Source organism: Oculina patagonica, chromosome 4 (genome assembly GCF_052425735.1).
Source record: "Oculina patagonica isolate OP01 chromosome 4, crgOcupat, whole genome shotgun sequence".
In the NCBI taxonomy this organism is placed as follows: domain Eukaryota; kingdom Metazoa; phylum Cnidaria; class Anthozoa; order Scleractinia; family Oculinidae; genus Oculina; species Oculina patagonica.
In genome coordinates, this window is record NC_135761.1 from 39,584,804 (window position 1) to 39,596,213 (window position 11,410).

An 11,410-nucleotide genomic window follows, 5' to 3' on the forward strand; every position below is an offset into this window, starting at 1 on the left:
CAGTAACGTAGAAATAATGGTATCAGGTCTAAAAAAAAAAAATTCCTCTAAAAAAAAACATTTGCCTGAAAAAAAAAGTCGAGCAGAGGGTTACAAGCCGAAAATCACCCATCCCCCCAATAACTTTTCTAATGGTCTGTCCCTTTATCGAATATATACGGCTCATTTAATTAATTGTAACACTACAAAAATCTATATTTGATATACTGCTTTCCTCAATTTCATTTCAAAATAAAAAAAAGTGACACAAAACACTTACATCGATTGCCACTTCAAGAGAGACCCACAGGGGGGCCCTCCAAAAGGCCCATCTGGATAGGTCACATAATGATTGTGTAGTCGTCTGACACTAGCATTGAACACTAACAAGGCATCAGAGTTTTCTCCAACTTAATCACTTTCTCAACTTTACCTTTCTTATCACATCATGTTTCGTACCATTTCTATCGGGTCTTAATAATAATAGTAATAATAATAAAAATAATAATAAAACTATCTTTAAAGAGGAAGCGCCCGTCTTCAGGAGGTCTTCCATAGCAATAAAGTATAAAAATCTAAAAATAGGAAGTACAAATGTCACAGATCCGAGAAATAAAATATACAATAACTGAAACTACTAAAACTACCTACTGTCTTAAAAAAACTAATTACAAATAGTTATCTATAAACAATACATCATACAACTTAAAAGCTTGGTATACAGTAACGTAGAAATAATGGTATCAGGTCTAAAAAAAATTATTCCTCTAAAAAAACATTTGTCTGAAAAAAAAGTCGAGCAGAGGGTTACAAGCCGAAAATCACCCATCCCCCCAATAACTTTTCTAATGGTCCGTCCCTTTATCGAATATATACGGCACATTTAATTAATTGTAACACTACAAAAATCTATATTTGATATACTACTTTCCTCAATTTCATTTCAAAATAAAAAAAAGGGGACACAAAACACTTACATCGATTGCCACTTCAAGAGAGACCCACAGGGGGGGCCTCCAAAAGGCTACCACCCAGTGGTGAATTCCCAAGAAGCACATGCATCGGAAACGTCCGAGTTTTTTTTGTGCTGTTGGATGGGTGGAGTGTATTTATGTTGGTGTAGAGTTGTTCTGGTGTAGTGGATTTGCCAACGTTGGTAGAGTAGAGTTGAGGTGGTGGAGTACATGGAGTTGTGTTGGTGAACGTGCAGTTGCGCTTCTGGATTGGCAGTTGTGCTGGTGGGGTAGGGTAGATCGAGTTGTGGTGATTAGTACAAACCCCAGTTAAGCTTAAAGTTGGTTAAGTTACTACTAGGTGGGAAAGGAAATGCTCTTTAAAAGCTAGAAAGCTCTTGAAGGTAATCCACAGTTAAGCTAAAGAATCTTTTAAAGTGGTTAAGTTACTACTAGGTGGGAAAAGAATTGCTCTTTAAAAGCTAGAAAGCTCTTGAACGTACTCAGCCTAACTAACATAACCATATTGTACTGCTTTGGGGTTCGAAAAGTTTAAAGTTGTTAAGCTACTACTGGGAAAGGAAATGCTCTTTAAAAGCTAGAAAGCTCTTGAACGTACTCAGCCTACTGTAACAAGTTGGAAAGCTCTTGAACGCAGTCAGCCTAAGTAATGTAAACAGATTCTTTTATCGACTGTACTATACCAAACTACACTTATCCAACGTTCTCTACTGTACTGAACTCTACTCTACAGTGCTGTACTCTACTCTACTCTACTCTAATATAAAAGAGCCAAACATTTCAACATAAAAATCAATTTTTATATGTATTAAGCAGTAGAGCTCGTAGAGAAGAGAAAAAAACTCTACCGAATCTGTAGGTCCAATTTTGAGCCAGGTATACCATTGTTTTAATGATAATTAAGCTTCATGAGCTTCATGAGCCTGTTTCTTCATTTTTTTTTTCCTAGTAAAAAACATGAAGTAAAATATTATGCAATAAATTATTTGCATAAATAAACTTGAGTGAGTGACTTGAGTGAGTGAGTGAATGAGGCTCGTAACTGCTTCCAACTGGATTCAAACCATGACAAATATCCATAGCAAATGCGAACAAGCCACAGTCGTTGCTATTGGTCTGTTGCTGCACTTTCTGGTTGACCATTTTAACTGAACTCTCTGGACTGACCAACATTCGACATGCATGCTGAATTGCATCTGGCTTGGCATGATTGCCAAGACTGTCAAAGACATTGACATGACCAGAGGCACATCCAACAGTGCTCAGGCAAACCCAGTGATTCCCTGTGTTGACAACTTGAACAAATTCAAAATTCGAAATGTTCTCTAACATTTTGTTTACTTAAAAAGAAATGATTGACAAGGGACGTGCCCTTCAGCGGAGTTTCCATTGGTCAACCTATTAAGACTGATGACTGTATAATATTTACGCCAATTGTCTAAAAAATGCATTCCACTAGCAAACTCTTCAATTTACTGAGTGATCACACTACACCCATGAGTCCCCCCTACCCCCAATCCCTCCCTTACCCCTACCACCTCTCCACTGAATAAGGCAGCATAGTAGTTATGTTTCATTTTAGGTATTATTCTTTAAAAATTGCTTGACATTGTTTTTTTAACAGAAACAAACTACAATTGCGACGCTGATTTGATGACGTTATGTGAGGTACCTTGCAATTAGGGAATCGCACCGTCTCCCGGATTACTACCGTTGCTGGACAATTGAGCTTCTTAGTGGTCTGTTTAAAACATTTCTTTTTGGTGCCGACACAGTGGTCTCCTTCAGTCTGCAAAAAGTAAATTTTTTTTTAAATTTTTTGCATGTGTTTCTTTCAAGGCTATCAACAATAACTGAAGAGCGGTCTCCTCTTACTTTATTCTGATTTCTTTTCTTTTCCTTGGCATGACGGTCCACGCTGTGCTGGTAGTTATATACCTTTCTCCCAGTAATAATAAAAGGACAATGGTCGAATAGTATTCTGTTACGTCCATCAACAGGATCTTCAAAGAAGACTTTATGGTTTTTGGACGTCTTTTCGGCACCTGTTCAAATTATAGAAAAAAATTGAAAACTAACTATTAGGATTTCAGTCACGTATGTTGTGTGACAATCCCATTTTAAAAGGAATTACATATTGTATTATTTCTAACATGTTTACTTACTTACTTACTGCCCATCATGCCTGTGTGGCACATAGGGCAGCAAGTTTACTTCAATACAAATCTCTTATCTCTGCGAAGCGCTTCCTCATAGCTTTACCCCTTACCTTGATGCTGACCAAAATCTTTGGAATAGAACGAACAAAATTGTAATTGTTTCGAATTCATGTAAAACTTCATATGCTGTCGCGACATCCTCCACGTAGCCAAACGTCTCATCTATAGCTTCAAATTTCTTCAATTTCCTGACTGGCGATTGCGGCAAATCCATTCCTGACAAAGCAAACAATTACAAAACCTCCCTCCCGAAGACAAATGTTCTGAAATGTTTTATAATTCCCGCTCTATTTTTCCCACTTTTTTTGTTCTAAACCGCTGAGTAAATAGAACGCGGCTTTAAACTTACCGGAAGCGAAGCCCGAAATTCCACTTCCGAATGTTGTCATATGGTCAATTATTGTCTGGGGATGTCTCAAAAGGACCCAGGGATGACTCAAAAGGACCCCACACGCCGACAAACGGGCATGTTTTATGTTTTAAGTGACAAATAGCTTCACATAGTACAAGCTATACATTTGTTGAATTTGAATCTTTTCTGTAGAGCCATAGTATCAAGACTCAAAAAGCCTGTGTTGATGACTCAGATCTAAGATGAGAAAAAAAAATGAACATGCACATCAGCACATACAGTAAGATTGACCTAAGGTTGACCGCTTAAGCTGGTTTCATTAGAAATAAAATATCTCGTGACCACGACAACAGGTCTGATTTTGTCAGCTGTCACATTCTGCATTTTCTTTCCTAGACTCTGGTTTATCCAAGCTTGTTGAAAACAAAGCCAAACATCGTATATTAGATTCTTGCTTGCCGCTTAATAGGGGCTTAAACAATAGAAGAATGTTCACCGGCACGGTGGGAAGGTGGCCACGCCCGCTTAATAGAGGTGGTCGCTGTATACGGGGTTTTATTTTCGGCATTATACTGACAACAGTTTCGGGACTTCACTATTTGGCCGTTTAATAGGGGGTGGCCGCTTAATAGGGGTTTGACTGTACGTCAAAATTATGCCAATTGTTTTATCAACTTTTATTGTCAAGGAGGTAATTTTCAATATTTGTTGAAAATTTTTATGTCTCACAATAACAGAAGGGAGGGCATTATTGCATTGTAATCTTAATTAATGCTGTAACACTGTAAAAACTGAACCATCCGCTATTTACCTATACATTGGCTGCCAGTAGTCAATGTGTCCTCCGCCACTTACAACAAGGAACACCCCTTTTGACCAACTTTGTTATTTCCGTTTTCCCTTGTAAACTGACCAGTCCCTAAAGGAAATCAAACCGAAAATAAAGAAAGTGAAAACCAAAAAAACATAAAACGACAGAAAAAATGTGTTTTGTTTACCCTGGAAAGTTGTAGAGTTAGGCTCATAAGGACAATCAGCCTCAGTTTCTCTGTTGACTGAGCTCAAGACCTGTTTAATTTTCTTTTTAGCTTCTGCTTGAGTCTGAACAACACCTGCAAAAAATGGTCTAGTCCTAAGTTTTGTCACTTTTAGATGTTGAGATATTTGAAAAGTGCAATGCATAATGCAATGAGGTCTACATATCTTTTTACAGCTTAGTGTTTGATAATCAGGTCATTGGAAAATTTTTAAAAATAAATCTGTAATATAAAAATAAATTAATCTGCAATATGACAAACTAATAGCCTGAGCTGTGCACATTAAATTATTATGTAAACCATGCCAATGTTAATTACCTGTTCCTGTAATGCCGCAGTGTCGAAGAAATTCACGAAGACCTGTAGGTATGTTCCCCTTACATGCATCCTCACAGTGTTTTTTGCAGAAAGCCTTCCCCTTTTCAGGAGACAAGGGACAAATGCTTGGATAATTCACCTCCCTTGCTAAACCGTCAACTGTAACTGGGACATTCCACATGCAATGGGCATATCTAAGTTTCCAATTACCATCAGCAACAAAAAGAACTTCACAACCTACAGTATAGAATTTAATAAAAAGAGCTGAAATAAGGTTTATTCAAGCGTGTATGCACATAAGTCTACAAAGTTCTCGCTTGATCATTTGGTCATATCCTTTGGAGGAAGAATGTGGCTCTGTGTAACAGCCCTCCATCCATGATAAAAGTTAACTTGAATATAATTATTTTAACTTGAATAATTGAAAGAAGCATGCCATTTATTTATCTTTTTAAGACTTGATATTTGAACTATTTTTAGTATAGTTTGTCCATTGCAATTGCTCATATAATATCTCTTAACTTTCCTACTAACATTTAAGCTACATTTTGTAAAAGTACATTTATTTGAAATTAAGGTTTATCATTACATTACCTTTCTCCCTACAAGTTGGCGAACACTCCTAACTGTACAACATCTCACATCTCAATTTGTCTAGGTACTCCAATGCATTCATTTCAGTTCCTCTAAGTTCACCGTTATCTTCCCCAAAAATCCATTTTGTATGAAGGCCCACTTCACGTTTGTAGTATCACAGGAAACGCGTAGGATCAATAAATCAACTCAAGCTGTCCTAGTCTTGTGCTGCTCACTGGATATTCATAAAAAATTAAAAAAAAATTAAACTGTTTGTCAAGGTCTTTTGGGACAATACAGTGTTTGTCTCTATAATGCTTGCAGATAGATGATGTATTGTTCTTGTGCTCGTCCACGCGCTGATGTAAACGCCTCAGTGTATATCCTACATAACTTGCATCATACAAGTCGCATTGAAATCTGTATACAACAAACTGATGTTTTACAATAGGTGGTTTTTTCTCTTGTACTTTAAGCTTTTGTTCGATTTTGTTGCTAACAAAAACTAGGTCGTTGAGTTGTTTCCGTACAAAATCTACAAGATCTTTGGTCTTTGAACTAACAAAACAACGGACAGTGGTATTGATGAGCTGTTCCGGATATTTCGGCCGGAAGAACAGTGCTTGAAAACTCTCTTAACATAATGATATAAACCCAAATCAAGTCCTACAGTGGTGCTGAGTATTCTCTAATTCTATTCTCTAGTCTTTCTTTTCTTGGGCCTCCATTCTGCGTTTCTCTGTTGCAGTGATATTTGATTCCCTTGAATGCTAAAAAAGTAAAACAAAAGGTGTTAACAAGCGGTATTCTTTCTATTAACAGAACAGCTTTAATACAGCTGAAGCAGCAAGCCTGCCGTAGAAGCACAGGAAAAAGGAACTCTGTTAGTCTTAATGAACACCAATCCAAAATAAAAAATGAATCAATTTTAATATGTTTTTCTTACATGGTGTATCCTGCTATAAACTGAGCCAATGTACATGCATACAAACTGATCTGTAAACTCAAAACATCACTTCACATGAATTTCATCACAGAAGGAAAGCACACCTTCAAGTAAAATTGTCCTCTTCACTGGCCTGGATATCGGCATGATCGGGGGAATGTTAGCGGATTTTAGCAGCAAGACGTGAGAAGTAGCACAATAATTGATTTGGTGTCATGAACTAAGAGACTCTAAAAAAGCGAACTCCAACAGTCTCAGGAACATTTCATATCACTTGCAACTAAATTTCCAGCTTACTTTTTGCGATTGGTTTGACCAATAAAAAACAAGGCTCCTGCCATTTGTTAGAATAGGGCTTTTGGTGCATTTTAGAGCTCGGCCTTCGAAAATGACCTGGTCTGTTGCAGTCCCATTTGCTATGAAACTGCAATGGTGACAAATACGCAGACTAAGCAGTTTGGCAAGGTCTAACAAAATCCGCTCTTCTAGAGACGGTGTGCATTGTTCTAATAATAGAAGTTTTTTTAGAAAAGACAGCCTTCGAAAGACCTTTATACATCCATCTTGGTGACAGGGAAAGAATGATGTTGCTTTTTCTGGACCTGCGTGGGGCTTTTTAGATAGCACCTCCGCTGGCATTTCTTTCTCAAGGATTTTTTGCCCTGGGATTTGTGCCCAGACTCGCAGTAGAATCTTGCTTGACATCTCATTTTTGTTTAAATAGCAAAATCCAAGCATACTTGGTGTGACTGATCAAGTGCACAACAACATGCATGCTTGAAATTAGAGTTTATAAAACCATAAAAGAACTGAAGCTCCTATTGGGAGTGGTACGCACTTCTCTTGAGCAATTAATAAATTAAACTTGGTGGGCTTCAATGAAAACCAACATCCGATGTCAAAAGATACTTTACTACAGAACTATATGTGAAACATTTAACTTTGCTACACACTTAAACTAATAGAACGTTCCACACTTACCGTTGAGCTCACTGCTGCTTTTATCCGATATTAAATTTTGAAGCTCAAGCTGCCACTGCCCATCCGTTACAATTGCAAAATTTAGGCATTTTCCCCCAAGCTGTACACAGGCTAGGCGAAATAACTTCAGTGAGAATCCACCAATGCCAAATTGATAAGCCTGCTCCTTTAGCCCTAAGAACTGCATTAAATGTTTTTTTTTTAGCTCAGAAACACCTTTATGAGTTTCTTTGTCCACCAGAACCCGGTTACAATGGCGTTCGATGACAACCTCCTAACTTTTTTAAAAAAACTCACGGTCACTTTAACAATCCCGCTCATGGTCTGTCACCTCATGAATAACCAACACGCAGTGAAAATACAACAGCTCGTCGCCTTGTGGCCTCAATTACCATCGGCTGTTCTACAAATGAGCCGGGCTGCTGCTCGAAAAGGTGACAAGAAACTTTCTAATTGACTAAATTTTGAATTGGTGTGGTTTCTTCTGAACTAGACATAAATGCAAAATGCTGTTCTTTCTGAAAACAAACGTCCGTATAAGGTCTGCTCATGTCGGTTACAATTTATTTGCCGCTAATTGGTAATTTTTTCCTCGTTTTGTGGGTAGTCGGTAATATTTTTGCCCTTTGTCGCTTGTTGGTTAACCCCATTCAGACCCTCTTTGCACGCACAGTGTGATATCCTGATGACCTTTCCCTACTTGTTCGTCCTTGTCTGCATAAGTTTTTCTTCTTATTATTATTTAGTTGCATGAAGGAAGTCAGACAGCTCTTCAAAACCAATTTTTTCTGGCACATGATAGAAACATCTGTTGGTAAAGTAGTTGAAACCACACTTAGTGGTTCTTTCGAGTCTCCTCAACAGCAGCAGGGAAATTATGTGCACACTGCAGCATGGTAGAAGTTTGGTAGACTTTGCTCATGCTTCATAAATTTATGAGATTCCAAAGCTCTACAAACAAGACATAAATATATAAAATAAGGGTAAAGGGTCAGGGGTAATAAATTGAACCGGAACATTTTTGTGTTTAAATCAATGTTACTGAAACGAGATGTAAACATGATTACGACGTAAGATCCGCAATAACAATGTAGATGATAACAACAATAATAACGCTAGAGCGATTCTCCTCGGACTGTGAAACAGTTACTGTACAAGTATATACTGATACACCAAATTAGTTGCTGCTAGTCAAGGGACGGCTGAGGTCTTTTAGCTTCTATTCCCAAAAGGAGATTAGTCTAAATCAAAACACAAGAAAAACAACACAAAATTGACAAGCACAAATATACAGTGAATGTGTAGTTTATTTTTCCTTTATTACTGATCTGCTCTAATGGTCGACAAGTCCCTGACCCACACTAACATGTGCATGTGCACAGTGCCTCGTTGTTGGAACTACAACCTATAGAAATAGGCGATAAGGTTGCGGTCAGTGCGATCAGAGGCATTGCCAAACAGATTGTTCTGCCAACGGTTGGTGTTGGCACCGGCTAGAAAACCCCTGGCGATCTGCTCCAAGACGTGGGCAACGTGTAGCGTCTCCAAGGCTGACAGCTCGGTAGGTTCCCTGCCAGACATGTAACGGATGGATTTGATAAAGGGAGGCCAAGGGAACGACTACTCGTACGGACTGACAGTAATGAAGAAAGAGGGGAAACCATACTGGTGGACAGCGTCTACCAAATACATGTGTTGCCATTCTCAGTAGGTTGCGGAGAACGACTTATCTTGGAGGCTGGTGTTTGGGGAGCAACGTGAAGCCTTGGCAGAGTTGATCGCACCCGTTATGGTCTTGAACAGCCAGCGATCGTACTGAAACTGGAGCAGCTCGAAGTCCAAGCAATAGTCCACCACGGGTGAGAACAGCTTGTTTATGTAGGAGATCTTACAGGAGGCGCGGTTTTCCTGGCCACGGAGCACACTCTCGCACATGCTGGTCTGATGGTAGAGGTTGGGCCAGAGAGTGCCTCGTAATCAGGAGCTGTAAAGATCTATACAGGAACGGCTTACCAAAGCCATGTTGCTGAATGCGGACAAAATTGGCGTAGGCGCAGTTGGTTTTGCCCATCAAGAAATGGTAGATGGCGTGCAACCAGTGACGTCTGTCATCGTCTGCGACTTCGCCAAGCTTTTCTTCAACGGACTGCTGGCACCAGGTGACCTGGAACGGACTTGTTCGTTGACGGTAGCCATTGAAGTGACGTGTATAATCCCCACAATGTATTTCAAAGGGACGCAGGAGGGGGATGTCAGTGTCGGACAAACCATGGAGGATCAGAGGCACATCAACTACATCTGGTACACAGTAGGGCTGATTTTCGCACTTGCAAGCCGTCTCCAACTTGGTTGGCGCACGCTTGCGGAAGCCAGGCAAAAGTTTGGTAGGTGCTAACTTGTGGCACTTGCTGCAGTAAGTCCAGCTCTGCGACTCACACCAAAACTGCAAGTCGTTGGCTTCAGGCGTTTGGATGGAGGAAGATGACTGCTGCTGAAGGAACTCGTTGTCTCCAAGGAAGCGTTCACGTCTGGCATTGACGACGGCTTGGTGATTCTCTTCACGTTCTTGGAGTTGCTGCCTCCTACGGTCAGTCACTTCATTATTGCCAATTAAGTACAGCGGCCTGGATTCCCAGAAGCGATCGCTATCTTCCTTTATCCAAGGTGTAGACATTGCTTGTGTGCTATGAAAGGCTGAAGGCTAGTGTCAGCATTTCTTTCCAAATGAATTACTAAGTTCTTGCACCAACAACGTTGATCATTAACTTTATCTGATTTGGTGGTTCTAAAAAGAACCGGGGTGGCTCTGAAAAGAACCGTTTTGTTTTACAGCTCGGCTGAGCTCAGCTACTCGTCTTCCTCGGCTTCGCTGTCGGTCTCGAACTCGTTGTCAATCGGCTCATCTGCGTCTGCTGTTTCATCTTCCTCGTCGTCCCAAACCGCTTCGTCCTCCGTTTCATCGAGAGCATTGTTAATGCCACAGGATTTGAAAGATCTTATTATCAAATTGACTGGGATCTCACTCCATGCTCGATCGATCCACCGCAACACCACCTCTTTGCTGGGCGCTCACTTCTTTCCAGAAGCCGTGTAGGTGAACGGGCGGTTAATCATCCAGGCTTCGTACTGCGCACGGATCTTTGCTTTGAACGGTTTGTTTATACACTTATCCAGGGGCTGAAGAACTGGTGTGAGGCCACCGGGAATTATGGCAACATCGATGTTTCGTCTTTCAAGAAGGTCTTCTACTGCATCTGTTAAATGGGCGCGGAAGGAATCCCATACGAGAAGTCCTCGATGCTCAGGCGTAAAGCGAAGATTCTTCCGAATCCACTCTTTGGTTCCTATAAGTTAGACTTCAGAATGAGTGTTACTAAGGTACGCTGAATGAATTTTCGAAGAGTAAGATGAGTTTTGCAATGAATGAAAGATCTGTCAGATGAGTATTGTTTATAAACTTAAAAACGGATCAATTAGTATTCATAACTTAAAACACTGTTTCCTGAGAAGGAAGACTTGAGTGAAGTAAAAAGTGTGACTTTTTTGCTATTGGCCATGAGTAACTTTTTCGCTTTTGTTTTGAGAATGAAAGCATCGCAGTTAGTAACTTATGGAAGCAATTTTTTGTAATTACAACAAACATGGTCAACAAAATTTCCTGTAATTCCGGGGGCGTCTTATAACAGGGTATTTAGGTGAAATTTTTATTTTGCTTTCTTGACAAAATCGTCTTTGAAAGTTTAGGGTGCGTGTTATAACCGAGTGCGTCTTATAAGTGAATAAATACGATAATATCAGTCTACCGAGCTGAAATTTCTCACATGAACAGAAAACAAAATTTGTCCAGGCAACCGAGTCAGCAGTCAACTGGGCTCATACGAAGAGGCCCTAAGAACATTTGTCTGCGATTCCAGGGGCAGGGAACTGTTGTTGGAGGGTGGTCAGTGGTTTGTTTACTACTGTGATATTGTGGTTTTTGAGGACATGGGTCAGAGGTTCTGTTGCACCTTTAATGTATGGAAGAGAGG